Here is a 10,294-nt window from a genome sequence, read left to right as displayed (position 1 = left end):
GGCAATGGAACAACAAGGAAGGTTTAACTGCCTTTTATTAAGGTGCAGAGAACTGTATAAATCAGACAGCATTTCCGTGTGAATCACACCTTCATATGGTCCAAAAGTACCATCAATAATAAACAGTATACGATATATACAAACATGTACCCTGCAAAACACAGATCACATTCGCACAATGGAAAAGAAGCCCCTGGGCCTTTAAAAAAAAAGAATGTTGTCATTACATTAGCTTAAACTTACTGTACTGCCTGTACTGTTAAAAGTATTAACAGGAAAAGGGACCACTTCACCCATTATTACAAACACTTCAGAAGCATTTCACCTGCCCCCGCTACTGTTCTCACAAAGACACAAAGGGACCCGCACACAGAACACATTCAAATGCATACTTCCCATCTTTCCACTCAAACAGAGAGCGTCTCCTTTCAAACCCCAATGGTTCTAATCAGCCCCCCGCCCACAGGAGTGGCCCAATTCTCTCACAACTTGCTACAAAAATCCCTCATGAAAAACTATATAATCTCCTACCTTTCATTTTCAACCTTCACATGTGTCTCCTTCTCTAATAATCAAAAAGTGCTATATATTTCATCTCGCAATTTACTTCCGGATGGTTCGTTTTGCACTTTTTTTGCCACATCGGTCACGGGAAAGAAATAAGCGCTGCCGTGGTCTATGGAAACGAGCCCAAAAGTGCACCCAAATAAGACCAAAATCGCTTATACAAACAGTCACACCTGGCAACGCAGCCTACGCCAATCATGCGTGAGAGATCTACAAGCTATGGGGCAGAGACGCCACCGTATCTTAGCAACAACTACAGCGCTCACTCTCATTGGTCGTGTCACGCTAAGAGCAGTCTCCAGACAATGGCATCGCAGACAGCTTGCTGTTACTGCTGTAGCCATCACAGCCAGTCCCAGCGACGACGGACAGGGCGCTGTGATAGCTGCCATGTCGCTAACGCTAACGTGGTTGTCATGCCTGCAGCGGCTGTGCAATCACTTTGTCAACAATGCACGTTCGTGTGGTGAATGTCAATATTGCTGCTCAGTTCGTCCATTGTAGATGGTGTATGTTTGTGTGTGTCTTCTGGAGAACTATGTAGCTCCACAGCAACTACAGTAACTAACGTAATGGCAGGACCGCCCCGTGCAACGCATGTTTAGGCTGCATTATGGTCATGTAGTAATTTCAGATAATTTCGCTCCGATTACAGCAGTGCTTATCAACCCTTTCACGCCGCCCCCCCCCCCCCCCCCCCCCCCCCCAAATAAACGTACTTGATCTGGGGACCCCCCCATTCTGTTTGACTCCGTTCCACAAGTACATATTGTGAAAATAGCCGATCTACAAGCTCAAAACGCCTCACGTTGAGAGGCTTTGTAAGCTTGTAGATCGGCTATTTTCTACATGATTGCCTCTTTCTTACATTCTTTGACAATGTGGCCCATGTTTTCATAGTATAGTTTGTTGACTACTTTTGTTGCAGAAATGCTCATTTCCTTTACTTTCCTTTTTTTATTGTCTCCGCCAGGCCGAAAGGCATGGCGCAAGACTATGTTTCACCCCCTGTCCGTCCGTCTGTGATAGCTAATCTCTCACATCGTTGACTTGATCCCAGCAAAATAACAGCCCGATGAGTCAGTGAGAGCTGGATAAACGAGGTAAAATGTGTCAAAAGGAGTCTGTACGGCTGTCGATAAATGAACACATGACGTCGGTGGGAGAGGAGATATTGTGTCTTTTGGACAAACAGCAGCGTCGTGCTGATGTTTGTTGTGTGAAGCAGCTTAATGTCAGAGTGTTTGTGTTGGAGCGCCTCAGTGCGGCTGCAGAGTTCATGTGCAACCTCTTCCAGAGAGAGACAGAGACACTAGAAACTCTGCTGGGGAAAAAAAAACACTGCTGGGCATTGACTTTCATATGGACATAGATCTACACACTGCAGGTATATCTGCAACACACACAACATCAAACTACACACTGCAGGTATGATGCAGCGTTTGCATTACAGCCAGCATGCCAGCGTAGTTCCCATATGGTTTCAAGGTGGGCTAAACCATATGGACCCCATGTCAGCAATGTCAGCGGCATCCACTTCAGTCCCAACTGCGATGCCCATGCAGGCTATAAGTAGCTTCTATCTGGCCCTTAGGTGGGCCCCAACTACCCATGTTTATGTGGGACCAAGGCGGGTCCTACCTGGGTTTGCCCATGCAGGCTTCAACTGGGTTCTACCTGGGCCCTAGGTGTACCCTAACCAACCACAGTGCAGTGCCCATCGCTCCAATTGTTGTGACGTCAGGGCTCTCAATACTGCACATTGATGGAGGAGGAGGGGCCGCAGGGCGACCGCACACATCGCTGAACCAATGGTAGCCCACGGATGTTTCCTCTGGGGATTTACAATCTGCCCCTCTATGCCACATATCATCCGCACTACAGGGTCTTCACTGACCGAGCCACGGCCCCACTGACCCTCATGACGCTACGCCACTTATATGAGTTGCCAAGTGGCCGCGGGCGCTACGTGGGCGTGGCCGCGGGCTAGACGCGAGCCCCCGCGTAGCGGGGGCGAGCTTCTAGTTTTCTCAAATTCTAAGCCTGTGCACTAAAAAGGTCTGGCACAGACATTATCCTCTCAAACATCAAATGCGTAAATGTATGAAGCAGTCAGGATGTAACCATGTCCATTATGGTCATATAGTGGCCTACCTGCAGCACATACTGTGCAATGGACACACGTTTGTACTATAGCACAAAACACTGGTCAGTGCTCAGCATGCAACAAGCTGATGTAACAAGTTTTGGTTAATGGTTAGGGAAAGCAAAAAACGTTGTCATCCTGTACAACCAACCATCCAACATATATTTTGGGTATATGGAATGTGTTCCAGTTGGAATGTGTTATAGGGCCAGAACACATTTGGCCCACAGGCCTCCAGTTCAATATCACTGGTTTAGATGGATGTTTACTGTGATATCATGCTCTTGAAATCTTTTTTTCAGGGGTTGACAATAAGGTCTTAGAGGCACTTGCCTGTCGGGCAAGGACAGGTCATGTTCTACTTTCCCAAAGGTCATCCATTATGGAATGATATGTAACATTTTGATTACCGTTCAATTCAACTCATACATAGCTATGAATATGACTATGGGTTCACACTTTCCATTTTATATTTTTAAGTGTAGCAACAGTGAGAACAGAACATTATACTCCATTCCACAGACCAGAAGGAAGAGTGCTCTGGCCACGTTCAGGTGTTCAGGCAGATATCTCATGTTGCGTTTACAAAAATGATTCCGTTGGCGTCCGCTCTCAAACAGCGGAGAGGGGACGTGCTCTCTGCATCCTCATGCGTTCTTCATAAATGGTTGGATTGTGTTCCTTGCTGAGGGCCAGAGTCAATGACCTCTTCTCTCCGTCTCATACCCCATGCTCCATCTGACACAACACAGCCCTGCTGTCCCCAGTCGGGCAACCTGAAAGCAAACTCCACCTGACAGAAAGTTGTATTTACCTGCCAGGGGCAGTTTAGTAGTCCGCAAAGGGAACAATCCACACAAATCGTGGTAATCCAACATTGGGAGTAGTCCATCAAAGAAAAGTGGTCCAGTGTGCCTGTAAAAAAAAGGCCTGTTGGTAGGAGTGGTTGAGAGAGAGCGAGATAGACATGACCAGAGGAGAGCCAAATGAAATGGTCTGCAATGTTTGCCTATTCCAATTCGTCCTCAGACATGTCTGAGTCACTGTCATCATCATCTGTGTCGTCCAAAAAGGTGACGTTCTCTGCATCATTTAGAACTTTCATGTAAAGTTCCCTTGACAGCATCATCACATTTTGGTTTTCCCACTGCTTACGAAGGATTATGCACTGCAGTCCTTTCAGACCCTCGAAACTTAGGTTCCACGGTGAGCCTTGGGGTAGAACACAAGACAAAACCTGTGTTAGTAACAGTCATCAGTGGTATGTATTATATTCATGAAATATTGTAACACTTGCTATGCATCCCATGCCTATAATGTGTTATAAACATACTTATACAGTTGTAAGTATAACACTCATGAATAATGCCATATAACAATAACCATAACACATTAGAGATTTGTATAATGACGTATAAGGCCATGTAAAATGAATTGGACTAAGCTTATAAAACTATACTTACAGTTATAGGCAATCATAACTGCAATCATAAACCATTGTATAATGACACTTCCTAAGAATCCCATCTTAATTCTCATAGTAGTAATGCTTTATAATCACTCTTATAATGGATTATAGTGTTTGTTAAAATCCATTATACTGTCATAACTGTTTATGCACAATCATATACTATAATACTTGACCTTAAGTCACCTTATAAGGGCCGATGCGTACTCCACTTTTAGAGCAGAGTTAAAATCGGTTTGGCTCTGTCCAAACGACGTCATTCAGAGCTTCGAAGGGTGCTGCCGAGATGTTGTGACACCCGAAACGAACCGATTTAAACTCTGCTCTAAAAGTGGAGTATGCATCGGCCCCAAGTCATCATTAAATGCTATTTGTGTTATGATCACTGTTAAAATGCATTAAGATTATTTTGTGGGTGTTTATTATTATCATTATACAGTGTTATACGCAGATTAGAATGTATTAGAACTATGTTTATAATTATTAAGAATTATAGACATGGAATGCATAGCAGTTGTTACAAAAATAATTTATTGCAAATACATACTCATTGGCCCAGAAGAAACACTGCAGGACAGCTCCTTCAGGTCATGGTCATAAGCTGAAAGACTTTTCCAGTGATGTTCCATCTCAGTCACCAGGATTTTCTTCTCCTCTGTGAGTCGCCTTCCTGCCATGATGATGTCAAACGCCCGTCTCTTTGTTCTGAGATCGACAGAGTCTGGAATGCATTTATGACAAAGATTCAGTGTTAGCCACTTCGACACTTGTAAACACACCACTCAATGTTGCCTCTCCCAAACTCAACGAGCAAGTGCGTATATTATGTGTAATTATGGGTCAGATTTGTTGGAAGCAGTCAACAGACTAGTGTACATACCACTGTGTTGTAGCTGCCATGGCCACGCCGTATCAACAGATAGGATGGTATCCATGCTCAGGTGTTCTGCGCTAGGAACCAACCTGTTGTATTGTTCTACAACAGAAGCTAGGATCTCCTTCTCCTTCCTCATCTTTCGAAGGATCCTGGCACGAGCTTTTGTTCCGTCAGTGTCTTTATGCAGACGCTGAGACCTCCTTTTGATCCCAAGCACCAGCATCTCTATCCTATTGGCCAAGGCATCAGGCTCATCAGCAGTAGTTGTAGGTGCTGCAGAAGAGAGGAAATAGGTGGGTACAAAACCACAGTATAAGACACAAGGATTAAGAACCCAATGTCAGTGAACTCCAGGTAACGTGACCATATCACCCCCATCTTAGCTGTTTTCACTGGTTACCCGTTAGTGTCAGAATCGATTTTAAGATTTGACTTATTACTTTTAAAGCTGTGAGGAAATAATATGTGCATTAACAATAATCAATTCCTCACCTTCTGCCCACTCCTTCACATCATTCAGCCAATCCTCCAACTGCCTCTCTGACACTGCTAATTCTACCTTTAGAGATTCCAGGTTCTGCTGTTGGCTTTGAAGACCTTTAAAGGCCTACAATGACAAAGAATCAGAGAAAAGAAAACAAATGTCGTCTCAAACACGTAAAATACTGCCACATGGAATATTAAAGATATTAAAGAACATCACTGATCTCATTACCTTCTGATATCGGCGAGACAGTGATGAAGCTAAATTGTCAATCTTTTGTTTATTCCAGCGCATGGCCATGAGACTCAACATGTCTGTGCGTCCTGCAAATATAAATTGATGCAAAGTTTCAAAAATGATAGAAAACGCCAATATTTAGCCAATTACAGCACATGGTCATGCGAGTCTGTCTGTGAGGGCTCCAAATTGAAATTAATGTTAACATTATCATAATATATGTTAACACATAGGCCTAAGTAAGTATTATTATACTTGTATACGTTTTTGAAGTGGTCATCTCACCTGCTTTTGACATGTGCTTGGTGGTCACTGCAATTCTAGAGAGGAAGGCATTGCATTGCTCAACCTAGACAGACAGACAGACAGACAGATACCTTTATTATCCCAAGGGGGGAAATCAGTTGCCCAGAGGCAGCACAGAAGTTAAGGTTACAAGTTACAGAGACGTATGAAAAGGAAAAAGTACTGTTAAGTACCAAAAACGTGTCAATGCTACATAATTATATCACTTACCTCCTCTCCCAAAGTTAATCCAGCTCCATCTTGATGATTTCCACTCCATTTCACCTGGAAAAATGTATACAACAACAAATACAATGCACAGATTAGGTTGACATCCATGTGCTGGTGTTCTGATAAAGTAATACTATCACGTGATAATGTTTCCTTACCTCACATTTGAAGTCATGGGCCTTAGCATGAAACACCGAGAGGAAAGGTTTCATGTGGAGCAGATGGTTTAATTCTGGACATTTATCTGCAACTTTCTGAAGGTATGGCCAATATTTGCACGTTACATCCATGCAGAAGAACTTTATTTGCCTGCTGGCCAGCTGGTTCTGCAGGTATAATGGGTAGGCAAATATTTCACCCCTGAACATATTAAGAGCGCCAAGTAGCACTCCATGGCGGCACACTGCAATCTCCAGTCCCTCTTCATCAAGATTGCTTGCAGAACGTTTGGAGGTCTCTCTGGCTGCTGACCACTGACCACCACAAACGGCTCTCCCAGGGACCTAAAATATGGAAAATGGATGATAAAAACCTTTTCATATGAGCTTATTGTAGTTGTGTCAATACAAAATAATAACGTTTTTTATTGTGAATAAACCAATCCGCAAGTTACAGAATACATAAAAATACATATCTGTAGAAAACAGAACAAAATACTACTTTCCACAAAGGATCGATGGAAAAGTACCATTTGACTTTTATCCAGTCTGCGCATAAAATGCAGCCTCTGCTGACCTTTCTTAGACACGGCATCGTTGTTGGAATTCCATGTCATCTTGGAATCAATCGTTCTACCCAAGTACTTGTATTCTTCTAGTTTCTACCTCATCCCCATCAATGACTATTTTCTGGTGTGCACGAGCACTAGTCCCAAAAGCAACCTCCTTAGTGTTCTTAATATTTAACTGAAGGAAGTTACTCTTAGACAAACCAGCAAACTCATCCACTCTTCCTCAATATCTTATCTCATCATCCTCAATCAGACCAACGATAGCATGAACAAGTAAGCTCAAGGTGAGAGGACAGCGCATTTTGAAATATAATTATAGTATGCAATCTTACATGATTGGTGGTCTTGTGTATGTAGTTCACAAATCTGGTCACGTCTTCATCCCTGGCAATGAAGATTCCATCTAAGATGGCCTGTTCCTCAGATCTAGAAAGAAAGAAAGAAAGAAAGAAAGAAAGAAAGAAAGAAAGAAAGAAAGAAAGAAAGAAAACAAAGCTACTCAACATTTTACAATAGATTTCAGCCCAAGGTTTCTTGGTAATATAAATGCTGTTACATTATACTCATTTTTAAGTACCTGGCTGCACTCTTAAATCGATAATGTTTGCGATTTCCATCGACTGAAATCGCAACCATTTCTGGTGTGCATGCAGGGCACACGAAGGGCTCCTCCTTGCAGAGTTTTTCGACCTCAAACTGTACAACTTCCCACTGAAAGTAGCTCTTCTGGAAGGCTTCTGTTGAGATCTTCCCTGTCTATTTAAAAAAAAAGGATATCAACAGTTTATAATGGGCAGGCAATAAATAAGAAACAGATTCAATGCACATGACAAAAAGAAAATATATATACTGTAGGCTAACTAAATTAAATACTCACACGGCCAAAGTGAACAGTTCGCTGATCAAGCATTCTTAAAAATGCCTGGCAGGACAGTCCTGGTGCAGCCATCTTCATTTTCTCAAATGAGAAAAATATATCTGTGGCATAAACTGTTGCGAAATTAAGTGTAGCAGGCCAGTAGTTACTGCAAATGAGATCGTCCACTCCAGCAGTCCAAGTGGCTTGGCATTGCTCGCAACTCAGGTCAGGCATGCTGAGATCATATCGCCCTAGAAAATCAAAGACACGCACACTGTAATGTAAAACCTAGCATGGCATAAATTAGTCAATAGGCATACGTTTGATTTCATAAATACACCTATGACAAACCTTGTGGGTAAGTAAAAATACCAAGTAAAAATATCTTTTTAAGATGCTTTAAAAAAAAAGAAAACCCTTACCATCCATTGTGATCACAGCAACAGACTTTCCTGGGTTGACCCTCAATGCCTCCGATGCACAACCACAGATATTTGCAGGTATCCGCACAGGTACAAAGCGCTCTGAAAAGGATCATAGATTTGAATTTAGATCATTTGTGTCCAATAGGAAATAGAACATTACGATTGCTGGAACCACTTGAAGAGACTGAATGAGTGAGAAAGGTTAAAAAGATTCCATGACCGTAAGACAGGACAAAAAAATGCATTGTTTAGTGGTCAAAGTAATGAGATTAATGAGTCAAGAGAGGATATGATATGGTGTACTCACAAACAAGAACTTACCACAACGGCAATGAGCCTCATCTACAATGCAGGTGGTTGGAGGCAAAGGCTGGAAGAATCCTGCATTCATGGCATCCCTGTTGTGCATCACGTTTCTAGTGTCTGTGTGCGTTTTGATGTCACATTCGGCACACAGGAATGGCCGTGGTTCACAGCCATGACAGCAGACAGCAGCTGGACTGATGGCACACTGTTGGCACATGTGTGTGCCTACATGTGCCCTCGCTGCAACGCGGTTAATCAGACGGGGTCTCTCTGCCCGCCATCTCTCTAAAAGAGAGTGGTTCCGCGTACTCCAGTCGGAGGAAGCTTGGAGAGGAGCTGGGGTTGGTGCTACCTCGATGTCAGCCGATGCAACGCTCAGGGAGTGCTGGAGCTCTTGTATGAAACGCTCTGTTAAGATAGTATGGGATATTGAAAAACAACATTAGGTTATGTTTTACATTTACAATATAAAAAGTATAATAATGGCTGTGAAAAGGTTGGTTGCACATTTATTCTGGTAAATGTGTAATACAAACATATAATTAACATTCAAACTCATTGACAGATTATTAGAATATATCATGAACATATTGCTTTGCACTAATGAAATACACACCAACGGCATTTGGAGCAAAGGAGACCTCAGCATTAGTGTCAGGAAAATCGTTGGGAGGAACAGGTTTCTGACTGCAACCACCTGGATGAGCCTTCCGACTTGGACCAGCTACAAGAGGAAAAAAAAACCCACTGTCATCAACATTTACTCTCTCCTCAACATTTACTCACTGGCCTGGCATGTGCACTTAAGCCTTTCCAAATTGTCTAGAATGCCGCAGCATGATTGGTCTTCAACCAGCCAAAAATGGCACGTCGCTCTGGATTGGTCTTCAACCAGACAAAAATGGCACGTCGCTCTGGATTAAGAGCATCTGCTAAATGCATGAATTGTAAAAACTATAACTAACTATATAACTACACTATGATATTTGCTGCAACACTAGTGTCAGCCTGGTTATTATCCTGAGGACTATTAGACTTTTCCCAAACCATAACGTGGACAGTTCAGTCGCCTATGAATATGCAATCAAATAGGAATGATTGCTGTAGGTTGTTTTAAAAAAATGTCTAGCTGTCCATTGGCAAGGCACTCAGGACATCTTTTTTAAAGGAAGCCTTATCAAGGTAAATGTTGTTATATCCACAGTGATTTTCAATGTTTATTACATTCACACACATCAACACAGACGGCAAAGCAAGGCACCAATCTGCTCATCAGGAGCAGTTAGGGGTTCAGTGTCTTGCCCAAAGTCAATTGGACACTTCACATGGTCTGAAAATGTATGCCATACACACATATGACCACTGAACATGGCAGCTGAGATAGGCTGCCGGGTTAAGTGGTCAGATGGGTGGATCGCAAAAGCTTTTGAAATTTTAAAGTGGATTTTAGAATCGGCCTCAGGTCTAAATGAGTTAATGGTATAACAATACTGACCCTGATTTCTGGTTGATCCTGGCCTTGCAGGGATGACATTTCTATCGCTGTCTCTCTTTTTCCACCTTATGGTAGGTCCAGGTGCCTTTGCCTTCTTCGCTGGAGTTGGTGGTGCTCTCCATTGTGACTCTGGAGGAATCAAGGCATTTAGACTTCTGGCCACAGCTTCCGCTTTTGCGGCATT

At 42.8% G+C, this 10,294-nt stretch overlaps 1 long non-coding RNA gene across 1 annotated transcript; it reads right to left on the bottom strand.

Moving 5' to 3' along the window:
- Window positions 1-8,062: 8,062 nt before the first annotated feature.
- Window positions 8,063-8,860, bottom strand: LOC311052259. Its single transcript, XR_014601487.1, has 3 exons — window positions 8,631-8,860; window positions 8,307-8,408; window positions 8,063-8,135 (listed from the first exon to the last, which is right to left on the bottom strand). It is a non-coding gene; the product is annotated as an uncharacterized lncRNA (long non-coding RNA).
- Window positions 8,861-10,294: the final 1,434 nt, after the last annotated feature.

Source organism: Gymnoscopelus microlampas (assembly GCF_963454915.1).
Source record: "Gymnoscopelus microlampas genome assembly, chromosome: 9".
NCBI classification, from domain to species: domain Eukaryota; kingdom Metazoa; phylum Chordata; class Actinopteri; order Myctophiformes; family Myctophidae; genus Gymnoscopelus; species Gymnoscopelus microlampas.
The sequence above is the reverse complement of the archived record's forward strand: the minus strand, read 5'-3'. Positions and strand labels throughout refer to the sequence as shown.